The 26032-nt window shown below is 35.4% G+C and overlaps 1 non-coding gene across 1 annotated transcript; it reads right to left on the reverse strand.

The window, feature by feature from the left end:
- Positions 1–20531: 20531 nt before the first annotated feature.
- LOC115030129 (U6 spliceosomal RNA) lies at positions 20532–20637 on the reverse strand. The gene has a single exon (XR_003835755.1). It is a non-coding gene; the product is annotated as a U6 spliceosomal RNA (small nuclear RNA).
- Positions 20638–26032: the final 5395 nt, after the last annotated feature.

The raw sequence follows: 26032 nt of genomic DNA on the forward strand, positions 1-26032 counted from the left end.
ATGTTTTACATTTAAGGGTTGTTTTAGCTATCTTGAGTTTTGTTTTTTTATATGAACTTGAGAATTTTCCTATCAAGATCTGTAAATAATTATGCTGGATTTTTTTTTATCATTGTTTGCTTTATAGACAAATTCTCATGGCATAGATCTGTCTGTCTCACTTTTTGGACCATAGGGCCTCAAACTCAGAAAGGTCTTATTGACTGTACGTCTTAAATATTTGCAGAAAACCTAATGCTGGGATTTTTATGTAAATTGATTTGAATCTATAGATTGCTTTTGGTAAAATGGATATCTTTACTATGTTCATCCTACTAATTCAGGAGCATGGGAGATCTTTCTATCTTCTAATAGCTTCCCAAATTTCTTTTTTTTTTTTTTCAAAAAATTGACATTTTACCATACAAGTTTTTCACATGCTTGATTAGAGTGCTCCCAAATTATTTTATTTATTTTATTTTATATTATTTGTGACTATTGTTAAAAGGTGTTGTTTTAATGTATTTTTTTAGCCCATTTGCCATTTGTATATAGGAGAGCCATTAGGGTGTGTGTGTGTGTGTGTGTGTGTGTGTGTGTGTGTGTTAATCTGCACTCAGTTGCTTTTCAGAAGCTGTGAAGCTGTACATCAACTGTAGGACTTCTCTGATGGAATATATAAGGGTGTTAATGCATACTACCATATCATCTGCAAATAAAGATATTTTGAGTTCTTTGTTTCCAATTTGTATCCCCTTGATTTCCTTCAGTTGTCTTATTATTCTAGCTGAGACTTCAAGTATTATATTGAATAGGTAAAATGTACAACCTTATCTCGTTCCTGATTTTAGTGTAATCGATTTGAGTTTCACTCCATTTAATTTGATAATAGCTATAGGTTTGCTGTAAATTGCCTTTTTATATTTGTGAGTGTCCTTTGTATCCCTAGTCTCTCCAGGACTCTCCTCATGAAGGGGTATTTCATTTTATAAGGGTATTTTCTGCACCTAATGAGATGATCATATGATTTTTGTCCATCAGTTTATTTATATGGTAGGTTATATTTATTCCTGTAATGAACCATCCCTCCATCTCTTAGATTAAGAATACTTACTTGATCATGGTTGATGCTCTTTTCAGATGTACTCTTGGATTAGGTTTGCAAGCATTTTATTGAATATTTTGCATGCATTCTCATGGGAATTATTGGTCTGTAATTATCTTTCTTTGTTGAGTGTTTATGTGGTTTGAGTATAAGGATAACTATGACCTCATGAAATGAATAGGACAGTGTTCCTTCTGTTTTTACCTTGTGGAATAATTTGAGAAATAATTGTGTTAACTCTTTTTTTAAACTCTGGTAGAGTTTGAATTCATTTAGAATTCTATGCTAAAACCATCTTACCCTGGGTAGTTTTGTTTGTTTGCTTTGCTTTGGTTTTTGTTTGGGGTTTTATTTGTTTGCTTTACTTGGCAGATGTTTAATAAATGCTTTTGTCTCACTAGGAGAGTGACTCTCAACCTCAACCTTTCTAATGCTACAACCCTTTAATACAGTTCCTCATGTTGTGTTGATCCAACACAACATTATTTTCATTGCTATTTCAAAACTGTAATTTTGCTACTTTTATACGTTATAATGCAAAAAGCTATGTTTTCCATACTTTTATAAACTATAATGTGAAAATCTATGTTTTCCAATGGTTTGGTGACCCCTGTGAATGGGTCATTTGATCCCCAAAAGGGTCATGACCCACAGGTTGAAAAATGCTGTACTAAGAATCATTGATATGTTTAAATTGCTTAAGTAATCCTGATTTAATTTTGATAAGTAATACCTATTGAGAAAACCATCCATTTCTTTTAGATTTTCCAATTTTGTAGAGTAGAACTTTTTAAGAGTAAGTAGTGGCTATTCCTGGTTGTCAGTTGATTATATTTGGAATGAACTACAATCTAGAATTGGAAGACTCACCTGTGATCCTGATCATTAGGCTGGGAGATACAAGTTAATGACCTTGATCTTGGCATGGAAATCTTGAGGCATAGTTGCTATGAATCTCAGGAGACAGACTAAGTCAAGGAGTTCAAGGTCATCTGGGACAAAGCAATTACCAAATCCAGGTGTGGTGGCATACATTGTTTACCTGGGCCACACCTTCTTCTGGAGACCTACATAAGGACATTGGAAGAAGGAAGATTCTCTCTTCTTTGCCTGCTTGCCTTGTTGGACTGAGAAACAGCTAGATCCTTGGACTTCCATTCACAGCAGCTGCTGGTCATTATTCAGGACTGTAAGTCATCAATAAATTCCCTTACTATATAGAGGCTACCCATAAGTTATGTGACTCTAGAGAATCCTGACTATCTAACATAGAGTATGTCCTTCTGATTCTCTGGATTTATTCTGTTTCTGATGCTCTTATTTCCGTTTTGGTTCTAATGGTTCTTTTGCATATTCTTTCTCTTTTAGTTTGATTATACACAGGTTATCATATTTTTTCTCAAATAATCAAGTCCTTGTTTCAATGATTCAGTGTATTGTGCTCTTTCTATTTCAGTTTATTTCTTGACATCCATTCCTCATAGTTGTCATTGCTTCTTTTCATTCTAGAGCTTTCATGTCAGTTATGCTACTAATTGGCTAGTATATGATGTCTTCAGATTTTTTTTTAAATGAATGCAGTTATTTTTATGAGCTTACCTATTATAATCTATTACACTGTGTCACATATGTAGTTTAGGTGTTGGCATTTTGTTTAAGCTCCACCCCACACTTACCAGGTGTGCCTGACTCCCTATAAAACAGCCAGGTGTGCTGCTTGCCCCTCCTCATTGTCTTGCCTTCTTGCTATTGCTATCTCCACTTGCTCCTGTTCCTGTTCCCCCCTCTCATCAGTCCCTTCCAGCCTCCCTCTCCATGTGCTCATGGTTGGCCTCTACAGCCCTTCTCCCCCCCCCCTCTTTCGCTCTCGGTCTCTTGCTCTCTCTCTCTCTCTTTCGCTCTCGCTCTTGCTCTCTCTCTAGCTCTCTTGCTTTCTCTCTCTCTCTCTCTCTCTCTCTCTCTCTCTCTCTCTCTCTCTCTCTCTCTCTCCTGCCTCTCTCTCCCCCTCCCCCTCCTGTTCCCCATTCCATCTCCTTCTCTCTGTCTCTATAACATTCTCAACTTCCCTCCCCATGTCCAGAATAAACTCTATTCTATAGTATACCATCCACCCATCATGCAGCTTGTACCTCAGAGGAGGAAAGTGATGTCTCAGCATTGGCCTACAGAGGCATAACCTTTCCCCATACCATACTGCATCTCTACCATATATATCCCTGGCCACACTTATCTTTTTATAAACACATTAGTTGTGCTTTGTAATTACCTTCCCTGAATTCTAGAAAGTTATTTCTTTCTTAATTTCTCTCTTGACTCATTTTTACTCACAAGAGAGTTATTCAGCTTCCATGAGTTTGTAAGTTTTCTGTTGTTTCTGTTGTTAATATCCACCTTTAGTCAATCATGATCTGATAGAATGCAGGAGTTTATTTCAATTTTTTTGTATCTGTTGAGACGTTTTTATGTTTGAGTATGTTGTTTTAAAATTTGAAGTAGGTTCTATGAGGTGCTGATAAGTAATATGCTTTTGTGTTTGGGTAAAATAATCTGTAACATCTTTTAGGTCCTTTTGGTTTATAACATCTGTTAGCTCTAGTAGTTTTGTGTTTAGTTTTTGTCTCTATGACCTACTTCATTGGTTAGAGTGGAATATTGATATCTCCAACTATCACTGTGTGAGGTTAAATATGTGAGTTAGAGTATAGTATTTTTTTCTCTTATGAACTTGAGTATTGTGTCTGGGCATAGAATTGAAATATCATCTTGGTGGCATTTTCCTTTGATGAGTATGTAGTGTCTTTCCTTATCTCTGTTTATTAATTTTGATTTAAAGTCTATTTGTTAGGTATTAAAATGACAATGCCAGTTGCTTCTTAGCTCCAGTTGCTTTCAATATCATTTTTGGCCATTGAACTCCAAGATGATATCTATCCTTAATGTAAACTTTTTTTTTTCTTGGCTGTACTGGAAGGATGGATTTGTTTTCCCATCCATTCTGTTAGTCCTTTTATTAAGTAGTTGAGGACACTGATGCTTACAGATATCAATGACCAATGGTTGTTGACTCCTGTTACTTTGGTGGTGGTGGTGGTGGCAGTGGCAGTGGTGGTGGTAGTGGTAGGTTGTGTGTATGCTTCTTTTCTTTTAATTTTTCTGGCGTGAGATTATTTCCTGTGTTTTCCTGGGTGCACTTAATCTCCTTAGGCTCTAGTTTTTCTTTTATCATCTGTCAGGCTGAATTTGTAGCTAGATATTGTTTAAATTTTGCTTTATCATGGAATATTTTTTATTTTCTTCATGGATAGTGACTGAAAGTTATGTTGAGTATAATAGTCTGGGCTGATATCTGTGACTTACAATCTGCAGCATATCTGCCCAGGCTTTCAGAGTGTCAACTAAGAAGTCTGGTGTAATTCTATTTAGGCCTGCTTTCATATGTTATTAGGTATTTTTCCCTTGTAGCTTTTAATACTCTTTCTTTGCTATGTATGTTTAATGTTTTTATTTTTCTGTGCCCAGGGGACTTTCTTTTCTGTTCTGATCTATTTGGTGTTTTATGTTTCTTGTACCTTTATAGGCATCGTCTTCTTTAGGTTAGGAAAATTTTCTTCTATGAGTCTGTTGTAAACATTTTCTGGTCCGGCTTGCTGCATTTCTTCTTCTTCCTCTATTCTTATTATTTGTAGGTTTTGTCTTTTCAAGATGTCTCAGATGTTTTGTGTCAGAGTTTTTTGTATTTAATATTTTCTTTATCCTATATATACAGTTCTTCTATTAAATTCAACACCAGATATTTTCTCTTCTATATCTTGTATTCTGTTCATGAACCTTGCCTGTGTAGTTCCTGTACAAATTTCTAAATTGTTCACTTCCTGAGTTTCCTAACTTTGAGTTTTCTTTATTGATTCTATTTTTATCAGGTCTTAAATAGTTTTATTTTCTTACAGTGTTTGATTGTGTTTTTCTGATTTAAGGCATTCATAAACTTCCTCTTTAAAGAACTCTATTAGTTTCATACAGGTGGTTTTAAGATCTTTTTATGAATGTTTCAGCTATGTTCAAATATTCAGGGCCTGCTGTTGTAGGACATTTGGGATATAATGACTACATATGCCCTAGCTCTTACAGATTGTGTTTTTATGCTGGTTCCAAAGCATCTGGTATTGGGTTAGTTATAGACCTAAGTTTTGATTTCTGAATTTCTTCATTGGATGGGTGTTTTAGTCCTTCATTTCTGTTTCTCCTCTGCATTTTCAGTGTTACCTTATAGGAAATTTTCTTTGGACTTGATAATTCGGGCACTAGATTTTCCAAATAGAATGTGTTTCTGCGCATTGGTAGCTGACACTTTGGAATGCCGATTGGCTAGGGATCTAAGGGGAGTATTGAGGTAGAAAGAAAGTTTAACAAATATATGATTATTTCATCTCCTAGAACAGGGCAGGGAGAAGGTGAAGAGAGGGCACCATTGAGCATTTGCTGTAGCATTGGGGATGATACTTAACTGAGGTTTTATCTAGAGAAACAAAGGGATATGGGGAAATCTGCAGACAACCTGCTCTGTTGGCAGGAGTGGTCTGGGGGGTTCATGGAGTGCCTCCTGGAGTTGGGGCATGGCATAAAACAACAGTTGAGAAAGGGAAGTTAGATGAGGAATGTCTATGATATCCACAGTAAAGAGTGGGCAGGGAGGATGCCAAGGGTGTTGCTCTTCTGCAGATCTGGGAATAAGACAGAAGGATTGAATTTGAGGGAACAGAGAAAGAAGAGATCTGGGGACAGTCTACTTCATAATCTTATAGCTGTGGCCAGTGGCTTAACAGGGGACATCTTCTGGATAAAGGAGCTAGTGAAAAGGAAAAAATCATAGAGGACGTCAGAAAGGGAAGATCTGCGATATCTGTAGGAGATCTAAAGGGGAGGTGAAGGCTGTAGTAGGTGTTCTTTTGTAGATCTGGGTATAAGACCAGGATTTTTTTTCTGTGGGGCAGAAGATAAGAGAGTATCTGCTGGAAGCCTACCTCATTTTCTGGTAGGAGTGGCCTATGAGATAGCAGAGAGTACCTGCTGGAGTTGGAGGCAAGGATAAAGCAATGAGTTGGGAAGGCATTGGGAGAGGAAGGCCTCTGAGATGCACAGAAAGTAGGGCAAGAGGTCAGAAAGGCTGTTCTAAGTGTTTTGTTGCAGAGCTAGGGATGAGACTGGGGGCTTAGGTTTGGACTTTGAGAGAAGGAAAAAGTGATAAGAGTCCTTAATTAACTAACTTGTTTCCCTCAGTGAATGCATACTAGTGATGAAGGCTGGGAGAATGTGATGATCTGGTGGAGAGACATTTAGAGAAGATCTATATTCCAATCTATAGAAGATAGGATCAGAAAGGTATGGGAAACTGCAGAAAAAAATTCTGCTATAGAACTACAGATGAGACTGGGGGTGTTGTATCTGGGGAGAAGGAGAGATATGGATGTGTTGCCAGCCTACCTTTGCCTGACTGACAACTTAAATTATTAAGGAGAAAGTAAATTAACTTGCTCACATGGTTTGGATGATGGCATACACCTTTTTATTTTATTTTTTTTAAGATATTGCCGTCCAGGGCGTGGTGGCACACGCCTTTAATCCCATCACTCGGGAGGCAGAGACAGTTGGATTCCTGAGTTGTAGGCCAGCCTGGTCTACGGAGTGAGTTCCAGGATCAGCCAGGGCTACACAGAGAAACCCTGTCTCAAAAAACCAAAAAAAAAAAAAAAAAAAAAAAAAAAAGATATTGCCTTGCTGAATTCTGAATTACTTACACTTGATCTGTTTCTTTGTGCAATGCAAGAATATTTGTTTCCAAGAGCAAGAATTTATAGAAGGAAGAAGTGGGCATGGCAGCAGGAGCTAGAAGCTTTTCTTTCTTTCTTTCTTTCTTTCTTTCTTTCTTTCTTTCTTTCTTTCTTTCTTTCTTTCTCTTTCTTTCTTTCTTTCCTTCTTTCCTTCTTTCTTTCTTCCTTTCTTTCTTTTCAAATATTTATTAGACATTTTCTTCATTTACATTTCAAATGCTATTCTGAAAGTACCTTATACCCTCCCCTGCCCTGCTCTCCTACCCACCCACTCCCACTTCTTGGCCCTGGCGTTCCCCTATAGTGAGGCATATAAAGTTCGCAAGACCAAGAGACCTCTCTTCCCATTGATGGCTGACTAGGCCATCTTTTGATACATATGCAGGTAGAGACAAGAGCTCTGGGGTACTGGTTAGTTCATAATGTTGTTCCAACTATAGGGTTGCAGACCCCTTCAGCTCCTTGGGTGCTTTCTCTAGCTCCTCCACTGGGGGCCCTGTGTTCCATCCAATAGATGACTCTGAGCATCCACTTCTGTATTTGCCAGGCACTGGCATAGCCTCACAAGTGCGAGCTATATCAGGGTCCTGTCAGCAAAGTCTTTCTGGAATATGCAATAGTGTCTCAGTTTGTTGGTTATATATGGGATGGGTGCCTGGTTGAGGCAGTCTCTGGATGGTCTTTCCTTCTGTCTTAGCTCTTAACATTGTCCCTGTAACTCCTTCTATGGGTATTTTGATCCCCATTCTAAGAAGGAACGAAGTATCCACACTTTGGTCTTCCTTCTTCTTAAGTTTCATGTGTTTTGCAAACTGCATCTTGGATATTCTAAGTTTCTGAGCTAATAACCATTTATCAGTGAGTGCATACCATGTATTTTCTTTTCTGATTGGGTTACCTAACTCACGATGATATCCTCAGATGCATCCATTTGCCTAAGAATTTCATGAATTCATTGTTTTGAATTGCTGAGTAATACTCCATTGGGTAAATTTACCACATTTTCTGTATGCATTCCTCTGTTGAGGGACATCTGGGTTCTTTTCAGCTTCTGGGTATTATAAATAAGACTGCTATGAACATAGTGGAGGATGTGTCCTTATTACAAATTGAAATCTCTTCTAGGTATATGCCCAGGAGAGGAATTGTTGGATCTTCCGGTAGTACGATGTCCAATTTTCTGAGGAACCACCAGACAGATTTCCAAAGTGGTTGTACCAGCTTGCAATCCCACCAACAATGGAGGAGTGTTTCTCTTTCTCCGCATCCTTGCCAGCATCTGCTGTCACCTAAATTTTTGATCATCACCATTCTGACTTGTGTGAGGTAGAATCTCAGGGTTATTTTGAGTTGCATTTCCTTGATGATTAAGGATGTTGAATACTTTTTCAGGTGCTTCTCAAACATTTGTTATTCCTCAATTGACAATTCTTTCTTTAGCTCTGTACCCCATTGTTTAATAGAATTATTTGATTTTCTGGAGTTCATCTTCTTGGGGTTTTGATATATATTTGATATTAGTCTCCTATCTGATTTGTGATTGGTAAAGATCCTTTCCTTTCCCAATCTGTTAGTGGCCTTTTTGTCTTATTGACAGTGTCTTTTGCCTTACAGAACCTGAGGAAATCCAAAACACCATCAGATCCATCTACAAAAGGCTATACTCAACAAACTCGAAAACCTGGATGAAATGGACAAATTTTAGACAGATACCAGGTACCAAAGCTAAATCAGGATCAGATTAATGGCCTAAACAGTCCTATATCCCCTAAAGAAAGAGAAGCAACCATTAATAGTTTCCTAACCAAAAAAGGCTCAGGACCAGATGTGTTTAGTGCAGAGTTGTATCAGACTTTCAAAGAAGACCTAATTCCAGTTCTTCTCAAACTATTCCACAAAATAGAAACAGAAGGTACTCTACCCAATTCATTCTATGAAGCCACAATTACTCTGATACCTACACCACATGAAGATCCAACAAAGACAGAGAACTTCAGACCAATTTCCTGTATGAATATCGATTGAAAAGTACTCAATAAAATTTTCACTAACCAAATCCAAGAACACATCAAAACAATCATCCATCATGATCAAGTAAACTTCATCCCAGGGATGCAGGGATGGTTTAATATATGGAAATTCATCAACGTAATCCACTATATAAACAAACTCAGAGACAAAAAAACACATGATCATCTTGTTAGATGCTGAGAAAGCATTTGACAAAATCCAACACCCCTTCATGATAAAAGTCTTGGAAAGATCAGGAATTCAAGGCCCATACCTAAACATAATAAAAGCAATATACAGAAAACCAGTAGCCAACATCAAACTAAATGGACAGAAGCTGGAAGCAATCTCACTAAAGTCAGGGACTTAGAGAAGACTGCCCACTTTGTCCCTACCTATTCAATATAGTACTTGAAGTTCTAGCCAGAGCAATTCGACAACCAAAGTTGGTCAAGGTGATACAAGTTGGAAAGGAAGAAGTATAAATATCACTATTTGCAGATAGTATATATAAGTGACCCTAAAAATTTAACCAGAAAACTCCTAAACCTGATAAACAGCTTCAGTGAAGTAGCTGGATATAAAATTAACTCAAACAAGTCAATGGCTTTTCTCTACACAAAGGATGAACAGGCTGAGATAGAAATTAGGGAAACAACATCCTTCACAATAGTCACAAATAATATAAAATACCTTGGCGTGACTCTAACTAAGGAAGTGAAAGATCTGTATGATAAGAACTCCAAGTCTCTGAAGAAAGATATCAAAGAAGATCTCAGAAGATGGAAAGATCTCCCATGCTCATGGATTGGCAGGATAAATATAGTAACAATGGTTATCCTGCAGAAAGCAATCTAGAAGCTCTTCACTTCCAGAAAAAGCAGGTAGTAGTAAGAAACCCTGTACTGTCAAACCTGCTCATAGTGGCATACTAACTCCAGCAAGGTTGCACCCCCTAGAGGTCCACCTCATTGCCACTAACTGACCAAGCCTTCAAATGACTAAGTCTATGGCATATATTCCTCATTCAAACCACTATGCATTGTGTTTCCAGTATATTCTATTAAAAAAAAAAGCATTTCATCCTCATCAGGAGAGCAATATATTGTGAGTATATTGAAACTGTAAACTTATATATAAAAATATAGGTGTACCAATAAACAAATATTTTTAATTATAAAGCCATAAAATAACTCTAGCACAGTAACAGTGGGTTCTGTAAAAGCAGACTTTTAAAAAATGATATTACTAAATTCCTATACATTTGTTGTAATAAATATAGTTGACTATGAAGTTGCAGAGAAATTCATTAATAATTTTACCAGAATCATAAATCATAAAAATTTGTTTCCAGAAAAATCTGCAAAACTAATGAAATGTTTTGAGGTTGTTGTCTCTGAAAGACAAAAACTATATATCATGATATAGTCCATATAGGAAATATGTATGTCAAGGATAATAATGTTAAAATGAGCAATGTAGTAAAGACATATAAGTATAAATTTGCTGTTATGAGCAAAAATATATGCCTTTGCTCTTTTAGTGTTATAAATATCAATCTATGATTACGCTAATAATAGTTTCTGTATCACAAGACATATATCTTCTGAATGGTATAAAACATTTTATATCAGAGAGCTAGAAAGTCTACATACTAAAATATTTTGATATTCCTTGACACGTGTTCTACTTATTCTCCACCAAAAATCTTCATCCAAACATGTATTTGAACAACTGTCCAATACAGTGTACAAAGTGAGCATTCACAGTAAATCATTACTCCTTAAAGTTCTTTCTTCAGGAACTTTAGCCATACACACACACAAGAAAATATGACTAGTAACCAATATAACTTATACACATAGCATATAAATTCACACTCAGGAATGATAATGATGTCAGAAAGCACAGATTGTTCACATCAGTGACTGAGAAAATGGTACTTTCACTTTGTGATGGGCCACATTAAAAAAAAAAACTATTGTAAACAATAGTTATAGATATTATATAAAGTTAGGCCATGTTATTGTCTGAGGTATGTATTAATTATAAATATACTTCTTCAGTCATTGATACATCCTGAAAATATCCCATTATCTATATGTACCTTCCAAATCTCTACACATAAAATACAAATTTCAAAATCCTCAGGGATCAAAACTAGATAAGAGATTCTGAAATTATGATGTGGGTAGTGAAAGTGATCCTGGATTGGGATTCGAAGGAAGGAGTTGGGATATTGATATATCCAAGATACATTGTATACATATATGAAACTTCAAAGAATAAATTAAAGAATAATTTAAAATAACACATTTCAATGTAAAATATGTATAGGAATCAATTAGCCATAATATATTCTAAGGAGAATTTACTAATATTCTAATAGCTATACTAAAGGCATTATATTAGGATCAAATAAGTTCATTTGTAGAAATAATAAACATAGTTCTTAATATTAGATTTTTTTTAGGATTGTGTCACTACATTATCAGATTCAGGAAAGACTATTATTAGTGTTCAAACTATAATTCCTAGTTCAATTATCAGGGTAAATTATACTCTAATATTGGAAACACTTCTATTTTAAAAAGAATGATGAATAAATTTTAGGAAAAAATTTTAAAGTTTAGTATGCAAGAGAAAAGGACAAACATTAAGTGCCATAAACTGAAGAAAACTGAAAAGCTGAGAGATGAAAGAACATACTCCAGATATATTGTGGCCTAAATAGAGAAAATCAAATATAGTCATCATTGAAATTAAGAGGTATTTGCTTTAATATGACTATAAATCATATAAGACTCCAGGAACTTACATAACTCCAACTTTTTGACATCTTATTAGAGTATAAATCCAAAAATTATATCTATAATACATTAATATATTTGCTTTAAATTACATGATAAAATGAAAAAATGTCATTTGTGCAAAATATACATTTCAAGTATATAAATGTCACAGAAAAATTAGAAGAGCCTATGCAAATAAAAGAAATTTAATGTATAAATATCTTTAAAAAGAAATTCTGGTCTTAATATTTTCACTGATAATTCCTTAAAGTATAATAATTTATAGCAGTAAGCATTCTAAATTTACACTTCATGGAACCTGGAAAAGCAAATTAAGAAAATGTCAGAGGGTGGAGAAAAGGCTCAGGGGTTATGAGCACTTGATGCTCAGTTATCAAGACCAGATCTCAGATCCCAGCACTCATATCAGACCCCACACAAGTGCATGTATCCCAATTACAGATTATATGATGTCTTCTTTTTGTCTATTCAGGCACCTGCAAACATGTATTTATCTATCCACACATGCATATGCATACACAAAGCACATACAGGCATAAATAAAATCTAAAAAAGAAAGAAAGATCTGAAGAGAGAAAATAACAAATATCAAAAACATAGCATGGAACCATTAGAAAGTTTAAAATATCGAGGTTTATTTTTTAATTATATTTTTAAATTTTGCAAACCTTTAGCTACACTAAGACAAGCATAGAGAAGACGCTGCTATGAAAATTCCCAAAGGGGTAACATTACAAGTTAAAGTACAAAAATACAATATGAAAAAATTAGTTTCAACAATTACACATTATAAGGTTTGATCATCTAAAATACTGCAAGAAGCACTTCAGATTTATTCAGCATTCTTGTCTGTTTCTATGAAGTCAGCTCATTTAGCAGGATGTTGGTTACCAAGGTGCTTAGAGTGGTAGTGCATTCAAATAGATATTTGTAAAGGTATAACCATTAAGAGGATAAGATGCATATTTTCTAGATTACTCAACTAGAGCATGGTGAGTACACTTGTTAATTATGTATTATATGCTTAAGAATTGTCTATGGAATTAAATTTTAAATTATGAACATGGGATGTGTTGTGTATGTTCATTAGTTTAATTATAAATTGTTTCACTGTGAATACATATATAAAATTGTTGTGGTAAATCTCCAACCCAAATATGCCCTGGCAATCAAAACACAACTCAATTAATATGAATACAATTTATGAGCCTAGATTGGGCAGATCTACTGCTACACTACCATCTTTCACATCTATGAGACCCCTTAGAACTTGCGGTTTCTCCAGGCCCTGTGTTTCTGCTCTGCCTTTCTTCTTCTTCCTCCTTCTCTGAGTCTCTTCCATTTTCTTCTTCTTCTCTCCCCCCCCCCCCGCCGCCTTCAACTCCACCTTCCCTTTTATTTGCCCAATCATCAGCTCTCATTTATTTTAAAAATTAAGATGGGAAGCAGCTTTACAGGAAATCACCTGAGTGCTGACTCATTCCTTGTTTGCAGCCCCTCACGGGAGACCAGAATTAACATCAAATAATTAACCCCAGGGCTATCCGCAACACCAAATGGCATGTGCGTCACAGATATACATATGCTTTTATTTTTCAATGATAATATCAATATTTGAAGTTGTTATAGAAAGGTATTTGTTGAATGATGACATACACTTTGCTAGGATTTTTTGTTTCTTTGTTTTTTATTTGTGTTTTTAGTCCTGATTTGTATTTCTGTAGTTGTGGCTTAGGTCTGGCATCTTACCATTGACGGAACAATCCTTACTGAGGGTTTGGGGCCAGAATAGGATGGGGCAGCAGGGACACAGGGTGTGGGTCTTGCATCAGACTTAGCCAGAGGATATACAGAGAGATTTTCAAAGGTTCTTACCCTTCATAGTTTCTATTCTTCTTCTTCTTTTTTTAATTTCTTCTTAGAATCTCTAGAAGAAAATACTTGTATTTTGATGAAACATAATTTATATTTTGACTATTCTTGTAGTTCTCTTGTATGATGCTATCATGCTTTTTTACTTTGGTGGTTTGTTTCTTATGTGAAGGATGAGAATTTTACCTGTGACATTCCATTTACTTGACAAGCTCTCTACAAACAAGTCAAATTTCTCTGTTCAGTCAGGAAGCAGTTTTCAATGGAAAGAGTTTATTATTTATGGAAAATGTCACACTTTGCATATTATATTTTTCTAACATGTTGATTACTAGTATTTTCTGATAAAATAGAATATGCAGTCTTTTAGCTTTAATGTGAATATTTAAATAAATGTTCATTGTTATTGTTGAGATGTCTAACACAGAGTAATGCCAGGATATCTATTTTCAAGTCCAGTATGAAAAACTTTCAAATCTTCACACAGAGCTTTGTATGTACCTGCACAAATGTTAGCATAATCAAAGACAGATACATATAAATAAAAAAATAATCATTAAAATATCTTTGCTCTAGTTTAGAAAGATACAGTGAACTCTAATTTTGGAGGACTCTAAGCTCTTATACTTAGAAATAATTATGGGAAAATGTCAAATTGTTCTGACTCTTTGAGTGCAATAGTTATTGATTGTGTATGTATGTATGTGTGTATGTGTGTATCTCTGTGTGTGCTTGTATCTGTGAGGATTAACAGATATAAATTAGTGTATAGATGTTTTCAATTAAGTTCATGTTATAAGAACAACTTAATGTAGAAGATATTTAAATATTCATATGTTTTATGCAAAAGGAAAGTAATTCAATTAGCTTTGTAACTGTTGTGATTCAACTATTAAGCTAAATTACTTATTATAATCATTTATTCAATGTCAACATGAAGGTCATAAAATTGTTATGAACCATTCAGTTATACTAGTGTTATTTGCATGTGTGAAATATATCTTTATGTTTTATTAGATATTTTCTGCATTTACATTTTAAATGCTATCCCAAAAGTCCCCTATACACTCCACCCGCCCTGGTCCCCACCTACCAAATCTAGCTTCCTCGGCCTTGCATTCCCCTGTACTCGGGCATATAATCTTCACAAGACCAAGGGCCTCTCCTCCCACTGATGGCCTACTAGGCCATCCTCTGCTACATATGCAACTAGAGACAAAAGCTCTTGGGGGTACTGGTTAGTTCATATTGTTGTTCCTCCTATAGGGTTGAAGACCCCTACAGCTCCTTGGGTACTTAGTCTGGCTCCTTCATTGGGGGACCTGTGTTCCATCGAATAGATGACTATGAGCATCCACTTCTGTATATGCTAGGCACTGGCATAGTCTCACAAGAGACAGCTATATCAGGGTCCTGTCAGCAAAATCTTGCTGGCATATGCAATAGTGTCTGAGTTTGGTGGTTGTTTATGGGATGGATCTCCAGGTGGGGAAGTCTCTGGATGGTCCTTCCATCTGTCTCAGCTCCTGAATATTGTCTCTGTACCTCCTTCCATGGGTATTTTGTTCCCCATTCTAAAAGGAACAAAGTTTCCACAGGTTGGTCTTCCTTCTTCTTGAGTTTCAAGTGTTTTGCAAATAGTATCTTGGGTATTCTAAGTTTCTGGACTAATATCCACTTATCAATGAGTGCATACCATATGTGTTCTTTCATTATTAGGTTACCTAACTCAGGATGATATCCTCCAGATGCATCCATTTGCCTAAGAATTTCATGAATCCATTGTTTTTATAGCAGAGTAGTACTCCATTGTGTAAATGTACCATGGTTTCTGTATTCAATCCTCTGTTGAGAGACATCTGGGTTCTTTCCAGCTTCGAGCTATTATAAATAAGGCTGCTATGAACATAGTGAGGCATGTGTCCTTATTAAAAGTTGGAAAAACTTCTGGGTATATGCCCAGGAGAAGTATTGCTAGATCTTCCCATAGTACTATGTCCAACTTTCTGAGGAACTGCCAAACTGATTTCCAGAGTGGTTGTACCAGCTTGCAATCCCATCAGCAATGGAGGAGTGTTCCTCTTTCTCCACATCCCCGCCAGCATCTGCTATCACCTGAATTTTTGATCTTAGCCATTCTGACTTTTGTGAGGGGGAATCTCAGGATTGTTTTGATATGCATTACCCTGATGATTAATGATGCTGAACATTTTTTTCAGGAGCTTCTCAGCCATTTGGTATTCCTCAGTTGAGAATTGTTTGTTTAGCTCTGTACCCCATTTTTTAATAGGGTTATTTGTATTTCTGTAGTCCAGCTTCTTGTGTTCTTTGTATACATAGGATACTAGTCTCCTATCAGATTTAGGTTTGGTAAAGATCCTTTCCCAATCTGTTGGTAGCCTTTTTGTCTTATTGACAGTGTCTTTTGCCTTACAGAAGCTATGCATTTTTTTAATGAGGTCCCATTTGTTGATTCTCCATCTTACATTACCAGCCATTGCTGTTCTATTCAGGAATTTTCTCCCTATGACCATATCTTCAAGTCTCTTTCCCAATTACTCCTCTATAAGTTTTAGTCTCTGGTTTTATGTGGAGTTCCTGGATTCACCTAGACTTGAGCTTTGTACAAGGAGATAGGAATGGATCAATTTGCATTCTTCTACATTGATAACCACAAGTTAAGCCAGGACCATATGTTTTAGATGCTGTCTTTTTTTTCCACTGGATGATTTTAGCTCCTTTGTCAAAGATCAAGTGACCATAGGTATGTGGGTTCATTTCTGGGGCTTCAGTTCTATTCCATTGATCCACGTGTCTGTCACAGTACCAGTACCATGCAGTTTTTCTCACAAATCCTCTGTAGTATAACTTGAGTCAGACATGGTGATTTCACCAGAGGTCCTTTTAGTGTTGAGAACAGTTTTTGCTGTCCTTATTTTTTTGTTTTTGCAGATGAATTTGCAAATTGCCCTTTCTAACTCCGTGAAGAATTGAGTTGGAATTTGATGGGGATTGCATTGAATCTGTAGATTGATTTCTGGAACATAGGCATTTTAAATACATTAATCCTGCCAATCAATAAATATGGAAAATCTTTCCATCTTCTGAGATCTTTGATTTCTTTCTTCAGAGACTTGAAGTTCTTATCATACAGATCTTTCACTTCCTTAGATAGAGTTACACCAAGGTATTTTATATTATTTGTGACTATTGTGAAGGGTGTTGTTTCCCCAATTTCTTTCTCATCTTGTTAATCCATTGTGTAGAGAAAAGCCACTGATTTGTTTGAGATAACCTTATATCCAACTACTGCACTGAAATTGTTTATCATGTGTTAGGAGTTCTCTGGTGGAATTTTAGGGTCTCTTATATATACTATTATATCATCTGCAAATAGAGATAGTTTGACTTCTTACTTTCCAATTTGTATCCACTTGATCTCCTTTTGTTGTCTAATTGCTGTGGCTAGGGCTTCAAGTACTATATTGAATAGGTAGGGAGAAAGTGGGCAGCCTTGTCTAGTCCCTGATTTTAGTGGGATTGCTTCAAATTTCTCTCCATTTATTTTGATGTTGGCTACTGGTTTGCTGTATATTGCTTTGGTTATGTTTAGGTATGAGACTTGATTTCCTGACCTTTCGAAGACTTTTATCATAAAGGGCTGTTAGACTTTGTGGAATGATTTCTCAGCATCTAATGAGATGATCATGTGTGTTTTTTTTTCTTTGAGTTTATTTATTTAGTGGATTTCTTTGATGGGTTTCTGTATACTCAAACATCCTTTCATCCCTAGGATGAATCTTACTTGATCATGATGGATGATAGTTTTGATGTGTTCTTAGATTCGGTATGCAAGGATTTTATTGAGTATTTTTGCATCAATATGCATAAGGGAAATTGTTCTGAAGATCTTTTTATTTGTTGGGTCTTTATGTGGTTTAGGTATCAGAGTAATTGTGGCCTCATAGAATGACTTGTTTTGACTACCTTCTGCTTCAATTTGTGGAATAGTTTGAGTAGAATCAGAATTAGGCCTTTTAAGGTCTGATAGAACTCTGCACTAAACCTATCTGGTCCTGGGCTCTTTTTGGTTGGGAGACTTTTAATGACTGGTTCTATTTCTTTAGGGAAAATGGAACTATTAAGATCGTTAATCTGATCAGGATTTAACTTTGGTACCTGGAATCTGTCTAGAAAATTGTCATGTTCATCCAGGTTTTCCAGTTGTGTTGAGTATAGCCTTTTGTAGTAGGATCTGACGATGTTTTAGATTTCCTCAGGTTCTGTTTTTATGTCTCCTTTGTTATTTCTGATTTTGTTAATTAGGACACTGTCCCTGTGCCCTCTAGTTATTCTGGCTAAGGGTTTATCTATCTTATTGATTTTCGCATAAATAAATAAATAAATACTAAACAAAAACAAAAAGAAAAACAAAAAGCAACAACAACAACAACCAGCTCCTGGTTTAGTTGATCCTTTATGTAGTTCTTTTTCTTTCCACTTGGCTGATTTCAGCCCTAAATTTGGTTATTTTCTTCCTTCTACTCCTCTTGAGTGAGTTTGCTTCCTTTTGTTCTAAAGCGTTAATATGTGCTGTCAAGCCACTAATGTATCCTCTCTCAAGTTTCTTTTTGGCAGTACTCAGAGCTTTGAGTTTTCCTCTTAGTACTGCTTTCATTATTTCCCATAAGTTTGGGTATATTGTAGCTTCATTTTCATTACACTCTGTCTTTAATATCTTTATTTCTTCCTTGACCAAGTTATCATTTGAGTGAAGTGTTGTTCAGCTTCCACATGAATGTTTGATTTCTATTATTTATGTTGTTATTGAACTTCAGACTTAGTCAGTGGTGATCTGATAGGATACATGGGATAATTTCAATATTTTTGTAACTGTTGATGCCTGTTTATATCCAATTATATGGTCAATTTTGGAGAAAGTACCATAAGGTGCTGAGAAGTACATACATCCTTTTGTTTTAGAATAAAATGTTCTGTAGATATCTATTAAATCCATTTGTTTCATAATTTCAGTTAGTTTCAATGTATCTCTGTTTAGTTTCTGTTTCCAGGATATGTCCATTGATGAGACTAGGGTGTTGCAGTCTCCCACTATTATTGTGTGAGGTGCAATGTGTGCTTTGAGCTTTACTAAAGTTTGCTTAATGAATGTGGATGCCCTTGCATTTGGAGCATAGATATTCAGAATTGGGAGTTCCTCTTGGAAGATTTTACCTTTGATGAGTATGAAGTGCCCCTCCTTGTCTTTTTTGATAACTTTGGGTTGGAAGTCGATTTTATTCGATATTGGAATGGATAGTCCAGCTTGTTTCTTCGGACCCTTTGCTTGGAAAATTGTGTTCCAGCCTTTTACTCTGAGGTAGTGTCTGTCTTTTTCACTGAAGTGGGTTTACTGTATGCAGCAAAGTATTGGGTCCTGTTCATGTAACCAGTGTAGGTCTTTTTATTGGGGAATTGTGTCTATTGCTATTAAGAGTTATTAAGGAAAAGTAATTGTTGCTTCCTGTTGTTTTTGTTGTTAGAGTTAGGATTTTGTTTTTGTGGATATCTTCTTTTAGGTTTGTTGAAGGATTACTTTCTTGCTTTTTGTAGGACTTAATTTCTCTCCTTGTGTTGTAGTTTTCCCTTTATTATCCTTTGACAGGCTGGATTAGTGGAAAGCTATTGTGTGAATTTGGTTTTGTCATGGAATACTTTGTATTCTCCATCTATGGTAATTGAGAGTTTTACTGGTTTAGCCTGGGCTGGCATTTGTGTTTTCTTAGGGTCTGTATAACATCTGTCCAGGATCTTCTGGCTTTCATAGTCTCTTGTGAGAAATCTGGTATAATTCTAATAGGTCTGACTTTATCTGTTACTTGACCTTTTTCCCTTAATATTCTATCTTTATTTAGTGCATTTGTTGTTCTTATCATTATGTGTCAGGAGGAATTTCTTTTCTGATCCAGTCAATTCGGAGTTTTGTAGGTTTCTTGTATGTTCATAGGCATCTATTTCTTTAGGCTTAGGGAAGTTTTCTTATATAATTTTGTTGAAGATTTTTACTGGCCCTTTAAGTTGAAAATCTTCATTCTCATCTATACCTATTATCATTAGGTTTGGTTTTCTCATTGTGTCCTGGATTTTCTGGATGTTTTGAGTTAGGATCTTTTTGCATTTACATTTACTTTGATTGTTGTCCATGTTTTCCATGGAACTTTCTGCACCTGAGATTCTCTTTCATTTCTTGTATTTTGTTGTTGATGCTCACATTTATGGTTCCTGATTTCTTTCCTAGGATTTCTATCTCCAGAGTTGTCTCCCTTTGGGTTTTCTTAATTGTTTCTACTTCCATTTTTAGATCTTAATTGGTTTTGTTCAATTCCATTACTTGTTTGGTTATGTTTTCCTGTAATTCTTTAGGGGATTTTTGTGTTTCCTCTTTAAGTACTTCTACCTGTTTAGCACTGTCCTCCTGTATTTCTTTAAGTGTGTTATTAATGCCCTCTTAAAATCCTCTACCAGCATCATGAGAATTTATTTTAAATATGAATCCTGATTTTCTGGTGTGTTGGGGTATTCAGGAATCACTCTGGTGGGCTTACTGGGTTCTGATGATATTGAGTGATCTTGGTTTCCGTTAGTAAGTTTCTTAAGTTTGCCTTTTGCCATCTGGTAATCTCTCGTGTTAGATGTTCTAGCTATTTCTGGCTGGAGCTTGTTCCTCCTGTGATTTTGTTAGCCTCTGTCAGCATTCCTGGGAGTCCAACACTCTACTGAGTCCCAGTGGTCAGAGCAAGTTCTGCAGGCAACTCTCCTCTTGCAGGGAAAGTGCACAGAGGTCTGTTACTCAGATCTGCCTCCTGGCTGAAGATGAAGCCTCGAAGTGACCCAATCCAAGAAGCTCTGTTGCTTCTGAAGCCCCAAAATATGGAAGCTCCTTGAACTTGCATGTCATACTTATACAAGGGCCATGCTAACCTTCTCCGTATTGTTCCAACTTTAGTGTATGTGCGGCTGAAATGAGCACCATATCTTTATTTTTAAATGTAGCAATTAATGCAAAAAAGTAGGAGGTGGAACATCAATCCACATGAAAAAATACCCCTCTAAGCTGGGAAATATGTGGTCTGGAATACTATTCAAGAAAAACATGATAGTAGACAATGTTCAAGGATGCAAAAAGCCAATAACACAAATATATTAAAAATAAAACACATCTTATGTGCCTTCAAAATTTTAATTATTTTTATTTAGTCATAATAACTTGCTTACCTAGCACTCATGAAAATTTAATGCTGATGAGTGCTGTGCATCCCTGATTACTAAAAAGGAAAAAAAATATTTATTTTTATGTATTTTGCCATTTTTCCCAATTTTTTATTAGATTTTTTTCATTTACATTTCAAATGCTATCCAGAAAGTCCCCTATGTGCTCCCCCCAACCCTACTCCCCTACCCACCCACTTCCATTTCTTGGCCCTGGTGTTCCCCTGTGCTGGGGCATATAAAGTTTGCAGGACCAAGGGGCCTCTCTTACCAAAGACTAGGCCATCTTCTGCTACATATGCAGCTAGAGACACGAGCTCTTATAAGATCATAGTTGATCTTAGTTAACAAATTTCACAGCCTGATGTAAAAGCACCAATATGTCCTTTAATTATATTTTCCTCAATATGATACAGAACTGATTTGTTTCAATAGCTGTATGTTTAATAGATTAAATTTCTTTTTGTCTAGAATGTATTTTCTCATTATAAAATTTAGTAAAATTCTAATCAAGTACATTATGTGACAAAATTAATTTCTAAAAGTAGTTGTGAATACAGAGTATCCAAGGGTGAAACTTTATATTTATGACCAATAAGAAAAGCTGAACTTATTATGTCATTAAAGATATCTTGACCTGTAAATGTAAATTTGATTATAAGCATTTAAATTTCAATTGTCCTCACAGTATACTACATCAATAAATGACCTGGAATTTTATCAATTTAATTAAGTGTCCTAATTGAATAAACTAATCACATACTTCTTTTTTAGAATCACATACATGGGGCATAGATAATTATGTATAATGGAATAAAACCATAACAACAATAAAAACAAAAAAAATCTTGAAAGTGAACAGCCTACCTTATATTTCTTGCTAATCTCAGGAAAAAGTTATTTGAGAGAGGCTATTTATATTTAGAAAGAATGGTTGGCTGCACTATGGGTATAAGCTCTTCCTTAGTAAAGATGCTCATTAATCTGTTTACTGTAGTAGGAAGAAACTAATTAATAGTTAAATGATAACTAATTCAAGGCAGTAAAATGAAAATGGTACTATCTATTTAATTGAGTTGTGGAGAAAATTAAGGTAATATGTAAAAACAACTTAGAAAACTTTTATCAAAACATAAATATGCATTACTTTTAACATTTTCTATTTAGCTAATAAATATTCAATTCTAAACATAGAACAAGAGTTGGGCTATGTTTGGGGTTACAATATCTAAAATACAGTATTGATTTCTTTTACAGATTGCTGTTATCTAGCTTTTATTATATATGTCTTTCATTTGTTTATTTAATATGTTTTAAGAATGGTTAAAATGGTAAAAATAAAATGTTTGTTTAATTTTTTGAGAATATTGTGAAAGATACAGTTTTTCTGATTTAATTCTCAGTCCACTTATCATTTGGATATAGGACAGCTACTGATTTTCTGTGTTAATCTGTACCCTGCTACTGTATTGAAAGTGTTTATCACCTATAGCTGTTTCCTGATGGAGTCTTCAGTGTCTTCTATGTATAAAATTATATGGTAAACAAATACTCTTATTCTGATATCTTTCTCTCCTCTTTTTGCCTCATTGATCTCTTTCATTTATCCTCATTGTTCCCGATAAAAATTATAAACCTTATATACTAAACATGAGTTTAGGATGTAGATATCTTGTTTCACTGTTTAATATGGATTTTGTCAGTGGACTTCTCTATTACTTTCATCATATTGAGAATGGATATCTGTATTACCATATTCTTCATTACTTTTATCATCCAGGAATGTTAGATTATGTCAAAGAGTTTTCTGTATTAAATAAAATGATCGCATGGATTTTTTTCCTTTGAACCTATTTATATGGTAGATTGCATTTATTGATTTACATATATTTAGCCATATCTGTATCTCTGCAAAGTAGCTGACTTGATAATGATGGAATGATGTTTTGAATGTGTTCTCAAATTTGATTTTCAGGTATTTAAATGAGAATTTTTATGCATTCATGTTCATCAGACATATTGATTTACAATTTAGTTTTTTGTTATTGTTGTATCTCTGTCTAATTTTGAGTGAATGTTGATGCTGGCTTCATAGAATTTGAAATATTATTTCACTTTCTGTGTTACAGAGTAATTTCAGGAATATTCTTGATGTTATTTGTTTTAAGATCTGGTAGTACTCTAAGGTGAAAACTTCTGGTCCCTATCCCTTCTTAAAAGGTTTTTAATTACTACTTCTACTTCCTTGGATACCACAGGCCTATTTAAATTACTCAATTCATCTTGATTTAACTTTCATCCGTCTCATATATCTAGACATTCATTAATTCCCTTAATATTTTCCAGCTTGGTGGAAAATAGATTTTAAAAATATGCACTGATTTGTTTGAGTTAATTTTATATGCAGCTAATTCAGTGAAGTTGTTTATCAGGTTTAGTAGTTCTCTGGTGGAATGTTTGGGCTCACTTATATATACTGTCATATCTGCAAATAGTGATATTTTGACTTCTTCCTTTCCAATTTGTATCCCCTTTGATATCCTTTTGTTGTCTAATTGCTTTGGCTAGGACTTCAAGTACTATAATGAACAGGTAGGGAAAGAGTGGGCAGCCTTATCTCTAGCCCCTGATTTTTGTGGGATTGGTTCAAATTTCTCTCCATTTAGTTTAATGTTGGCTACTGCTTTGCTGTGTATTGCTTTTATTATGTTTAGGTATGGGCTTTGAATTCCTGATCTTTCCAAGACTTTTATCATGAAGGGGTGTTTGACATTGTCAAATGCTTTCTCAGCATCTAACAAGATGATAATGTGGTTTTTGTCTTTGAGTTTGTTTATATAGTGAAGTATGTTTATGGATTTCCATATACTGAACTATCCTTGCATCCCTGGGATGAAGCAAACTTGATCATGATAGATGATACTTTCGGTGTGTACTTGGATTCAGTTTGCGAGAATTTTATTGAGTATTTTTGCATCAATATTCATAGAGGAGATTGTTCTGAAGTTCTCTTTTTTGGTTGGATCATTGTGTGGTTTAGGTATCAGAGTAATTGTGGCTTAATAGAATGGATTGGGTAGAGTACCTTCTGTTTCTATTTTATAGAATAATGTGAGGAGTATTGGAATTAGATCCATTTTTCATCACCTTTTGTCTAAGATCAACTGGAATTAAGTCCACTTTAAAGGTATGATAGAACTCTGTACTAAACCCATCTGGTCCTGGGCTTTTTTAGGTTGAGAGATTATTAATGAATTTTTCTATTTCATTGGGGGATATGGGACTGTTTAGATCGCTAATCTGATCCTGTTTTAACTTAGGTACCTGTTATCTTTCTAGAAAATTGTCCATTTCATCCAGGTTTTCCAGGTTTGTTGAGTATAGGCTTTTGTAGTATTATCTGGTGATGTTTTAGATTTCCTCAGGTTCTATTGTTATGTTTCCCTTTTCTTTTTTCTTTTTCTTTTTTCTGTTTTGTTATTTATTTATTTATTTTTTAGATATTTTCTTTATATACAATTCAAATGCTATTCCAGAATTTCCCTATACTCTCCCTCCACCCTGCTCCCCTACCCACCCACTCCTGCTTCTTGGCCCTGGCATTCCCCTGTACTGGGGCATATAAAGTTTGCAATACCAAGGGGCCTCTTTTCCCAGTGATGGCCGACTAGGCCATCTTCTGCTACATATGTAGCTAGAAATATGAGCTCTGGGGGTACTGGTTAATTCATATTGTTGTTCTATCTATAGGGTTGCAGACCCCTTCAGCTCCTTACGTGCTTTCTCCAGCTTCTCCATTGGGGGCCCTGTGTTCCACCTTATAGATGACTATGAGCATCCAGTTCAGTATTTACCAGGCTCTGGCATAACATCTTATGAGACAGCTATAACAGGGTCCCTTCAGCAAAATCTTTCTGACATATGCAATAGTATCTGGGATTGCTGGCTGATTATGGAATGGATCCCCAGGTGGGTTAGTCTCTGGATAGTCCATCCTTTCATCTTACCTCCAAACTTTGTCTCTGTAACTCATTTCATGGGTATTTTGTTTCCTATTCTAAGGAGGAATGAAATATCTACCCATTGGTCTTCCCTCTTCTTGATTTTCTTGTGTTTTGCAAATTGTATCTTGGGTGTTTTATGATTCTGTTCTAATATCCACTCATCAGTGAGTGCATATATAATGACTTCTTTTGTGATTGGGTTACCTCACTAAGGATGATATTCTCCAGATACATCCATTTGTCCAAGAATTTCATAAATTCATTGTTTTTAATAGCTGAGTAGTACTCCATTGTGTAAATGTGCCACATTTTCTGTATCCATTTTTCTGTTGAGGGACATCTGGGTTCTTTCTAGCTTCTAGCTATTATAAATAAGGCTGCTATAAATGTAGTGGAGCATGTGTCCTTATTACCATTTGGAACTTATTCTGGGTATATACCCAGGACAGATATTGCTGGATCTTCTGGTAGTATTATATCAAATTTTCTGAGGAACCTCCAGACTGACTTCCAGAGTGGTTGTAGAAGCTTGCAATCCCAGCAGCAGTGGAGGAGTGTTCCTCTTTCTCCACATCCTTGCCAGCATCTGCTGTCACCTGAACTTTTGAACTTAGCCATTCTGACTGATATGATGTGGAATCTCAAGGTTGTTTTGATTTGCATTTCTCTGATGATTAAGGATGTTGAACATTTTTTCAGGTACATTCAGTATTCCTCAGTCAAGAATTCTTTGTTTAGCTCTGAACCCCATTTTAATGGGGTTATTTGAATTTCTGGAGTCCAACTTCTTGAGCTCTTTGTATATATTGGATATTAGTCCCCTATCAGATTTAGGATTGGTAAAAATCCTTTCCCAATCTGTTAGTGGCCTTTTTGATAGTGTTTTTTGCCTTACAGAAGCTTTATAGCAATATGAGATCCCCTTTGTCAATTCTTGATCTTACAGCACAAGCCATTGCTGTTCTGTTTAGGAATTTTCCCCGTGTGCCCATATCTTCGAGGCTTTTCCCTACTTTCTCTTCTATTAATTACATTGTGTCTGGTCTTATGTGGAGGTCTTTGGTCTACTTATAGTTGAGCTTTGTACAAGGATATAAGAATGCATGAATTTGCATTCTTCTACATTATAACCTCCAGTTGTGCCAGCACCAT

This window comes from Mus caroli, unplaced genomic scaffold (assembly GCF_978045245.1).
Source record: "Mus caroli unplaced genomic scaffold, Mus_caroli_1 scaffold_5, whole genome shotgun sequence".
NCBI classification, from domain to species: Eukaryota; Metazoa; Chordata; class Mammalia; order Rodentia; family Muridae; genus Mus; species Mus caroli.